Here is a 9,086-nt window from a genome sequence, read left to right as displayed (position 1 = left end):
CAGTGCAGTTGCTCAGTCGTGTCTGACTCTTTGCAATTCCATGGACTGTAGCCTACCAGGCTCCTCCATCCATGGAATTTTCCAGGCAAGAGTACTGGCGTGGGTTGCCATTTCCTTCTCCAGGGGATCTTCCCAACCTGGGGATTGAACCCAGGTCTCCCAATTGCAGGCAGATGCTTTACCATCTGAGCTACCAGAGAAGCCCTATAAGCAACATATGACCCAGCAATCCCACTCCTAGGCATATAACCTAAGGAAACTAAAATTGAAAAGACACAGGTATCCCACTGTTCATTGCAGCACTATTTACAATAGCTAGAACATGGAAGCAACTTAGGTATCCATCAACAGATGAATGGAGAAAGAAATTGTGGTATATATATACAATGAAATACTACTCAGCCATAAAAAGGAACACATTTGAGTCAGTTCTAATGAGGTGGATGAACCTAGAGCCTATTATACAGAGTAAAGTAAGTCAGAAAGAGAAAGATAGATATCGTATACTAGCACATATATATGGAATCTAGAAAAATGGTACTGAAGAATTTATTTGCAGGGCAGCAATGGAGAAACAGACACAGAGAATAGACTTATAGACATGGGGAGAGGGGAGGAGAGGGTGAGATGAATGGAGAGAGTAACATGGAAACTTACATTACCATATGTAAAATAGATAGCCAACGGGAATTTGCTGTTTGCCTCAGAAAACCCCAACAGCAGCCCTGTATCAACCCAGAGGGATGGGATTGGGAGGAAGATGGTAGGGAGGTTCAAAAGGGAGGGGATATATGTATACCTATGGCTGATCCATGTTGAGGTTTGACAGAAAACAACAAAATTCTGTAAAGCAATTATCCTTCAATTAAAAAATAAATTAATTAAAAAAAAAAGCTGAAGGCATCGTGCTCCCTGATTTCAAACTGCAATATAAAGCATTATAAAACAAAACATGGTACTGGGAAAAAAACAGATACATAGATCAGTGGGACAAGACAGAGGTCGCAGAAACAGACCAACACACAGGGGCCATTGATTTATGATAAAGGACCAAGAATATATAATGAAGAAAGGGCAGTCTCTACAACAAATGTTGTTGGGAAAATTGGACAGCCAAATACTAAAGAATGAAACTGGATTACTATCTTATACTACACACAAAAATTAACTCAAAATGGATTGAGGATTTGAACATAAGACCTGAAGCCATAACATTTCTAGAAGAAAATATAAGTGCTAAGCTCCTTGATATAGGTCTTGGCTACAATTTTTTTAATGACACCTAAAGCAAAAGTGACAAAAGCAAAAATAAATAAATAGAACAACATGGTACTAAAAAGCTTCTACACAGTAAATGAAACCATAAACAAAATGAATAGGCAACCTATGGACTGAGAGAAAATATTTCCAAATCACCTGATAAAGAATTAATATTCAGGAAATGTAAAGAGCTCACACAACTCAATAGCCAAAACAAAAACAAAAACAACGTGATTAAATAATGGACAGAATATCTAAAGAGAGATTTTGCCAAAGAAGACATACAGATGGCTAACAGGTGCAAGAAAAGATATTCAACATCCTCAATCATCAGGGAAGTGCAAATCAAAACCACAGTAGGATATCTCCTCACATCTCCTAGAATGACTGTTATCAAAAGACAAGAAATAACAAGTGTTGGCAAGGATGTGGAGCAAAGGGAACCCTTCTGAACTGTCAGTGGGAATGCCAATTGGTGCAGTCGTTTTGAAAAACAGTATGGAGTTTTCTCAAAAACTAAAAATATAACTACCATACCGTTCAGCAGTTCCACCTCTAGGTATTATCAGAAGAAAATGAAAGTACTAATTCAGAAAGATACACAACTCCATGTTCAATGTCACATTATTTACAGCACCAAGATATGGGAACAATCTAACTGTACACTGATGGATGAATGGGTAAAGAAGATGCAGTGTATATATACAAACAAATATGTGTGTCAAGTATGTCGAGATTGCTTAACAAATTTAAAAATGAAAAAAAAACTTGCCATTTTCAAAACATGGATGGACCTTTAGGGCATTATGCTAAGTGAAATAAGTCAGAGACAAATATTCTACGATCTCTTTTATATGTGGAATCTAAAAAATAAACGTAACAGTTCATAGATATAGAGAACAAATTGGTGATTGTCAGAAGTGGGGGTGGGTGCGGAAAGAATAGGTATTAGAGGTCAAAAGGTAAAAAAAAAATAAAAAAGAATGACTTGTGAAATAGCCAATAGATTCTTATTATCTTATTCTTAAAATTTCCTATTTCTATCAACAGAAGCATCATTAATTCAAACCTGCTGGAGGCATTTAGACATAGTGAAAACATCTGATTTACAGTCTAATTCTCCACAACATACTTTTATAACTAAAGTACAAGATTGGGTAGAGGATTATAGAAGATCCACTGCTTCATTAATAGATTAAGCTGCTCTGTGACTACAAGATAAAATGTTTATTCTTTCAGCAAACGATTATTGAATACTTACTGTGGCCAGCTTCAGAGGTAACTGCCAACATATAACTGTTTGTACAGAGGTGGTTACTGCACAGTTGCACTCATCTCACATGCTAGCAAAATAATGCTCAAAATTCTCCAAGCTAGCCATCAATAGTACGTGAACTGAGAATTTCCAGATGTTCAAGCTGGATTTAGAAAAGGCAGAGGAACCAGAGATCAAATTGCCAACATCCGCTGGATCATCAAAAAAGCAAGAGAATTCCAGAAAAAACATCTACTTCTGCTTCATTGACTATGCTAACCTTTGACTGTATGGATCACAACAAACTGTGGAAAATTCTTAGAGAGATGGGAATACCAGACCACCTCACCTATCTCCTTAGAAATCTGCATGCAGGTCAAGAAGCAACAGTTAGAACCGGATATGGAACAATGGACTGGTTCCAAATTGGAAAAGGAGTACATCAAGGTCGTATATTGTCACCCTGCTTATTATACTTATATGCAGAGTACATCATGCAAAATGCCAGCTGAATGAAGTACAAGTTAGAATCAAGATTGCTGGGAGAAATACCAATAACCTCAGATAGGCAGATGCTACCACCCTTATGGCAGAAAGAGAAGAGGAACTAAAGAGCCTCTTGATGAAGGAGAGTGAAAAGGTGGCTTAAAACTCAACATTCAAAAAACGAAGATCATGGCATCCGGTCTCATCCCTTCATGGCAAATAGATGGGAAACAATGGAAACAGTGACAGACTTCATTTTCTTGGGCTCCAAAATCACTGCAGATGGTGACTGCAGTCATGAAATAAAAGACTCTTGATCCTTGGAAGAAAAGCTATGTCAAACTTAGACAGCATATTAAAAAGCAGAGACATTACTTTACTGACCAAGGTCTGTCTAGTCAAAGCTATGGTTTTTCCAGTAGTCATGTATGGATGTGAGTTTGACCATAAAGAAGGCTGAGCGCCAAACAATTGATGCTTTGAAATGTGGTGCTGGAGAAGACTCTTGAGAGTCCCTTGGACTTCAAGGAGATCAAACCAGTCAATCCTAAAGGAAATCAATCCTGAATATTCATTGGAAGGACTGATGCTTAAGTTGAAAGTCCAATACTTTGGCCACCTGATGTGAAGAGCTGACTTATTAGAAAAGACCCTGATGCTGGGTAAGACTGAAGGCAGGAGGAGAAGGGGTCGACAGAGGATGAGATGGTTGGATGGCATCACTGACTCAATGGACATGAGTTTGAGCAGGCTCCAGGAGATGGTGAAGGAAGGCATGCTGCAGTCCATGGGGTTGCAAAGAGTTGGACACGACTGAGTGCTGAACAACATAGAGGTGGTTGTAAAGATAAATATTTTATAATGCTCTTTGGAGCCAGGTTTATATGTTTAGTTTCTAAAGTATTTTCTTTTGTAAAAAATATGTTCAGTTCAGTTCAGTTGCTCATTCGTGACCTGGTATGGACGGCAGCATGCCAGGCATCCCTGTCCATCACCAACTCCTGGAGTGTACTCAAACTCATTACCCAAAGAAAGGCAATGCCAAGGAATGCCAAAAAGTGTGTAATATCAATGTAAATTTAATTTCAGTGTATGAATTATGATGTTACTGTTGTCTAAATTAGTAAAATCTCACTATGTTCTCAAAAGTGTTAATGAGGTTATTCTTGGTACACACATACCTTGTTTCATTGCACTTTGCTTTATTGTTTCAAAGATACTGTGGCATAGTCAGACAAAACTATAATTCAAAAAGATAGCAGGGTTATTCATAGTAGCCAAAACATGAAAGCAACCAAAATGCCCAATGACAGATGAATGGATAAAGAAGATGTGGTACATACATACAACTACTCAGCCATAAAAAGGAAGAAAATAATGCTATTTGCAACAACATGGATTCAACTAGAGATTATCATACTAAGTGAAGTAAGCCAGAAAGAGAAAGACAAATACCATATGATATCACTTATAAGTGGAACCTAAAATATGGCACAAATTAACCTGGCTACAAAACAGAAACAGACTCACAAGCATAGAGATCAGACTTGTGGTTGTCAAGGGAGAGGAGAAAGATGGTCTGGGAATTTGGGGTTGACAGATGCAAACTATTACATTTAGAATGGCTAAACAACAAGGTCCTACGGTATAGCACAGGGAACTATATCTAATCTCCTGGGATAATCCATAATGGAAAAGAATGTTTTAGAAAGAGAACGTAGGCCATTTCGTGGACGTCCGGTGTGCGAGCGCATCTGGGAACGCCGGGCGGGAGGGGACCGGGAAGACCTCTGTGGATTTGAACCTCCGCATCTCTAACCTAAGATCTCGAAAAGCATCGTGATTCCTGTCCACTGGACTGTAAATTTTATGTCGATAATCTTGGAAACAATGGCAACAAGACTGAATTGGAAGGAGCTTTTGGCTATTAGGGACCACTCCGAAGTGTGTAGGTTGCTAGAAACCGTCCTGGCTTTGCTTTTGTTCAGTCCGAAGATCCCCGAGATGCAGCTGATGCTGTCCGAGAGCTAGACGGGAGAGAACATCGTGTGGCTGCCGAGTAAGAGGGGACTATCCAATGATGAAAAGGGAAGTCGAAATCGCCGCCCACCTCCTTCTTGGGGTCGTCGCCCTTGAGATGGTTATCGGAGGAGGAGTCCTCCACTTCCACGCAGATCTCCAAGACGGAGAAGCTTCTCCCGCCGCCGGAGCAGGTCCCTTTCTAGAGATTGGAGAAGAGAGAGATCACTGTCCCCGGGAGACAAATCACAAGCCGTCCTGATCTTTCTCTAGGTCTCATAGCAGATCTAGGTCAAATGAAAGGAAATGGAAGATCAGTTTGCAAGAGGAGTGGTGTACAGGAAATAACTTCGTTTGACAGGAGTATGTACAGAAAATTCAAGTTCTCTTTGAGACTTCATAAGCTTGGTGCATTTTTAAAATGTTTTAGCTGTTCACATTTGTTTGTCTGTTGGAACAGTGACACACAAAGGTGTAATTCTCTGTGGTTTGAAATGGATCATATGAGGCATGTAATATCAAGAATTGTTACTTTACAATGTTCCCTTAAACAAAATTTAATTTGCTTTGAATTTTAGTCTTGCATAGGCTGATAATAAACCTCTAACTCCTGCCCAGGTAAAGTCAATGTTTAACATTATGGAAACAAAAACTGGCAAAAATTGGAAGATTTTTTTCAACATAGCTGGGATATGATATGTAGCTGTAGTTAAGCAGTTTTTAAAAGCTGCTGTGAACTCAAAAGCCAGCTGGAAAAATTAAAGCTGCACCCTTAAACTAGATTAGAGGTTTAAAAATTCCACTACTCTTCACATTGGACAAAAGGTTGTCCAGTTGGTGTAGAATCTAAGAAGTTTCAAGGAAGTTAGTTTACCTTTTCTTTAGGTTGTAAGTTCCTTCTGTGATTGCTTTATAAGAATACACAGCTCTTTGTAACATTCTTTATTCGGAAATTTGAGACTACTCAAGATACCAAATATCCTGCCAGTTTAAGGGTACATTGTACAGCTGAACTGAGTTACTGTGTAAGATTCTTTTTTCATGCTGTCATTTGTAATATGTTTTGTAAGAATCCTTGGGATTAAAGTTTTGGTTACAAAAAAAAAGAAAAAGAGAGAATGTATATATGTGTAAAACTGAGTCACTCTGCTGAATTTTGTACAATGTTGCAAATCAACTATGTGTCAATAAAAAAGGGGGGAAAAGATAAGGTGGTTCCACTGTGAACCTGTAAGATTAACAGAGAAGAAAAGTCTGGCAATACCAAGAATGTCAAGCACATAGGAAAACAAACTCTCAAGTATAGCTGGTGGTAGTATAACTTTGTATAATCATTTTGGAGAGCATCTGGCAATGTTTAGTATAATTAAAGATGCACATATACTACTTCCCAGAAATTTCACTTCTAGATATATACTCTGAAGAAATTATCACCAATGTGTACAAGGAGACATGTTCAGGATGTATACAAGATTATTTTCTGTAATAGCAAAAAAAATGGTACTAAATGTAGAAGGAATGAATGATATATGTGTATATATGTGTGTATAATAAAATATATATCATCTTTAAACACAAATAGAACACTAAAAAATAAATCAAAGGATTTCCCTAATGATCCAGTGATTAAGAATCTGCCTTCCAATGCAGGAGACACAGGTTTGATCCCTGGTCCGAGAATTAAGAGCCCACATACTTCAAGGCAACTAAGTCTGACTGCTGGAACTAGAGAGAAGCTTGCACCCCAATGAAAAGTCCTGCATGCCACAACTAAGACCTGATGCAGATAAATAAATAAATGTTAAAAATAAAATAAAAGCTAGAAATGATTAAGTGTAGTATGAAGGCACGTAGAAAGCCAAGATAGGCCAAAAGTGAGGCCTCTTGCAATGACCACTTAGCCAAGCTGTGAATGCAAAGGAAAAGTTCTTGAAGGAAATTAATCACGTGTGGGTTTTTTTTCCCCCCTTCACTCTGTTAAAGAGGTATATGGGCATGTGTCTGTGATACGCTACTTCAGTCGTGTCTGACTCTTTACAACCCTATAGACCGTAGCCCGCCAGGCTCTTCTGTCCATTGGATTCTCCAGGCAAGAATGCTGGAGTGGGTTTACTATGTCCTCCTCCAGAGGATCTTCCTGACCCAAGAATGAAACCTGCGTCTTATGTCTCCTGTGTTGGCAGGTGGGTTCTTTACCACTAGCGCCACCTGGGAAGCCCAATGTGGTGCATTACATTGATTGATTATTAATTGATTTTCGTATGTTGAACTATTCTTACATTCTAGGAATAAATCCCACTTGGTCATCGTGTTTAATATTTATCATATGCTGCTGAATTCTATTTGCTCGTATCTTGTTGAGGATTTCTGCATCAATGCTCATAAAGGATATTGATCTGTAGTTTCCTGTCTTGCTGGTCTTTGGCTTTGGTAATTCTGACCTCACAGATTGAGTCAGAAAGTGTTCCATCCCCTTCAGTTTTTTGGAAGAGTTTGAGAAGGAGTGGTGTTAGTTCATCTTTAAATGTTTGGCAGTGAAGCCATGGTCCAGGGTTTGCCTTGTCAGATTTTTTATTACTGATTCAATTTCATTACTAGTTAGTTCTTAGGTTTCAACCTTGGTAGCTTTTGTGTTTCTAGGAGTTTATCCATTTCATCTAAGTCATCTAATTTGTTGGTATATAATTGTTCATAGTACTCTCATAATGCTTTTTATTTCTATATAATTGTTAATACTGATCCCATTTTTATTTATATTGGTTATGAATTTTCTGTGTCTTTTTTTCCTTTGTCAACCTAGCTTAAGATTTGTCAATTTGTTCTTTTTGAAGATCCACCTTTTGGCTTTGTTTGTTTTCTCTATTGTTTTTCTGGCCTCTATTTTATCTCTGCTCTTATATTTATTATTTTCCTTCTTTTACGGTTTCTTTAGTGTGCCAACCTTATCTCCAATTTAAATCCTTTACAATAGTTTCTGGTTTTGTGGCTTGGGATACTCTTCACCAGTATTTCCCGACTCCCCCTTTATTTTCTTTAGGACTCAGTTCCTCTGGACACCTTCACTGACCTTCCAATCTAAAGCAGCCTATAGCTGTTTTCTATCACAGCATCATGTGTTCTTCACAGCCCTTATCACTCTATGATATTTTCGTTTTTGTTTTTTTGTCTGCCCCCCACCACACATGCTTGCACATGCGTGTATGCATATGTGCATACATGTGCATGCACATTCCTTAGAATATAAACTCTATAAGAACAGACATTTTCATTGTCTTGTTTAACCACTGCATCCGCGTGGCCTAGAATAGTCTCTGGCCCAACAGTAAAAAATGTTCAGTAAGTATTATTGACTGCTCTAATGTCTTGCGAAGGCTATCAAGTGATTGGTTAAAAAACTTCTTACCTCTTGCTCCTAGAAGATTACTGAAAGACAAGAAATTTATAAAGTAGTTTTAAATTTTAAGATGGCCATAACCTAAATCATTGCTGTCTGATATACTTTATTAACACAGTTGGTTTAACATAGTTATTAGGTAAATAACCATGTTTTACATGCTATTTTTATAATATATCAGCATCTACTTACTTATGTATTATTTCTTACTCTATTTGTTTTTTGAGGTAAAAGTTTTTGGGGGGATATAAATTGTACACTACTCATATCAGGTGGTCAGTTCAGTTCAGTTCAGTCGAGTCCGACTCTTTGCCACCCCATGAGCCACAGCACGCCAGGCCTCCCTGTCCATCACCAACTCCCAGAGTCTACCCAAACCCATGTCCATTGAGTTGGTGATGCCATCCAACCATCTCATCCTCTGTCATCCCCTTCTTCTCCTGCCCTCAATCCTTCCCAGCATCAGGGTCTTTTCCAATGAGTCAACTCTTCACATCAGGTGGCCAAAGGATTGGAGTTTCAGCTTCAACATCAGTCCTTCCAATGAACACCCAGGACTGATCTCCCCCAGGATGGACTGGTTGGATCTCCTTGCAGTCCAAGGGATTCTCAAGAGTCTTCTCCAACACCACAGTTCAAAAGCATCAATTTTTCGGCACTCAGCTTTCTTTA

At 38.5% G+C, this 9,086-nt stretch overlaps 1 long non-coding RNA gene across 1 annotated transcript in view; it reads right to left on the bottom strand.

The window, feature by feature from the left end:
* Positions 1–4,183: 4,183 nt before the first annotated feature.
* Positions 4,184–9,086, bottom strand: part of LOC145506990 (uncharacterized) — a 41,167-nt gene continuing 36,264 nt past the window's right edge. The window contains exon 2 of the long non-coding RNA XR_014054490.1: positions 4,184–5,307. This is a non-coding gene — a long non-coding RNA (uncharacterized LOC145506990). The remainder of the gene's footprint in view (positions 5,308–9,086) is intronic.

The sequence above is a fragment of the Giraffa tippelskirchi genome, chromosome 1, assembly GCF_054371585.1.
Source record: "Giraffa tippelskirchi isolate mGirTip1 chromosome 1, T2T-mGirTip1v1.2.pri, whole genome shotgun sequence".
NCBI lineage: Eukaryota > Metazoa > Chordata > Mammalia > Artiodactyla > Giraffidae > Giraffa > Giraffa tippelskirchi.
Note: the sequence above shows the minus strand (reverse complement) of the source record. Positions and strands in the feature narration are given on the sequence as shown.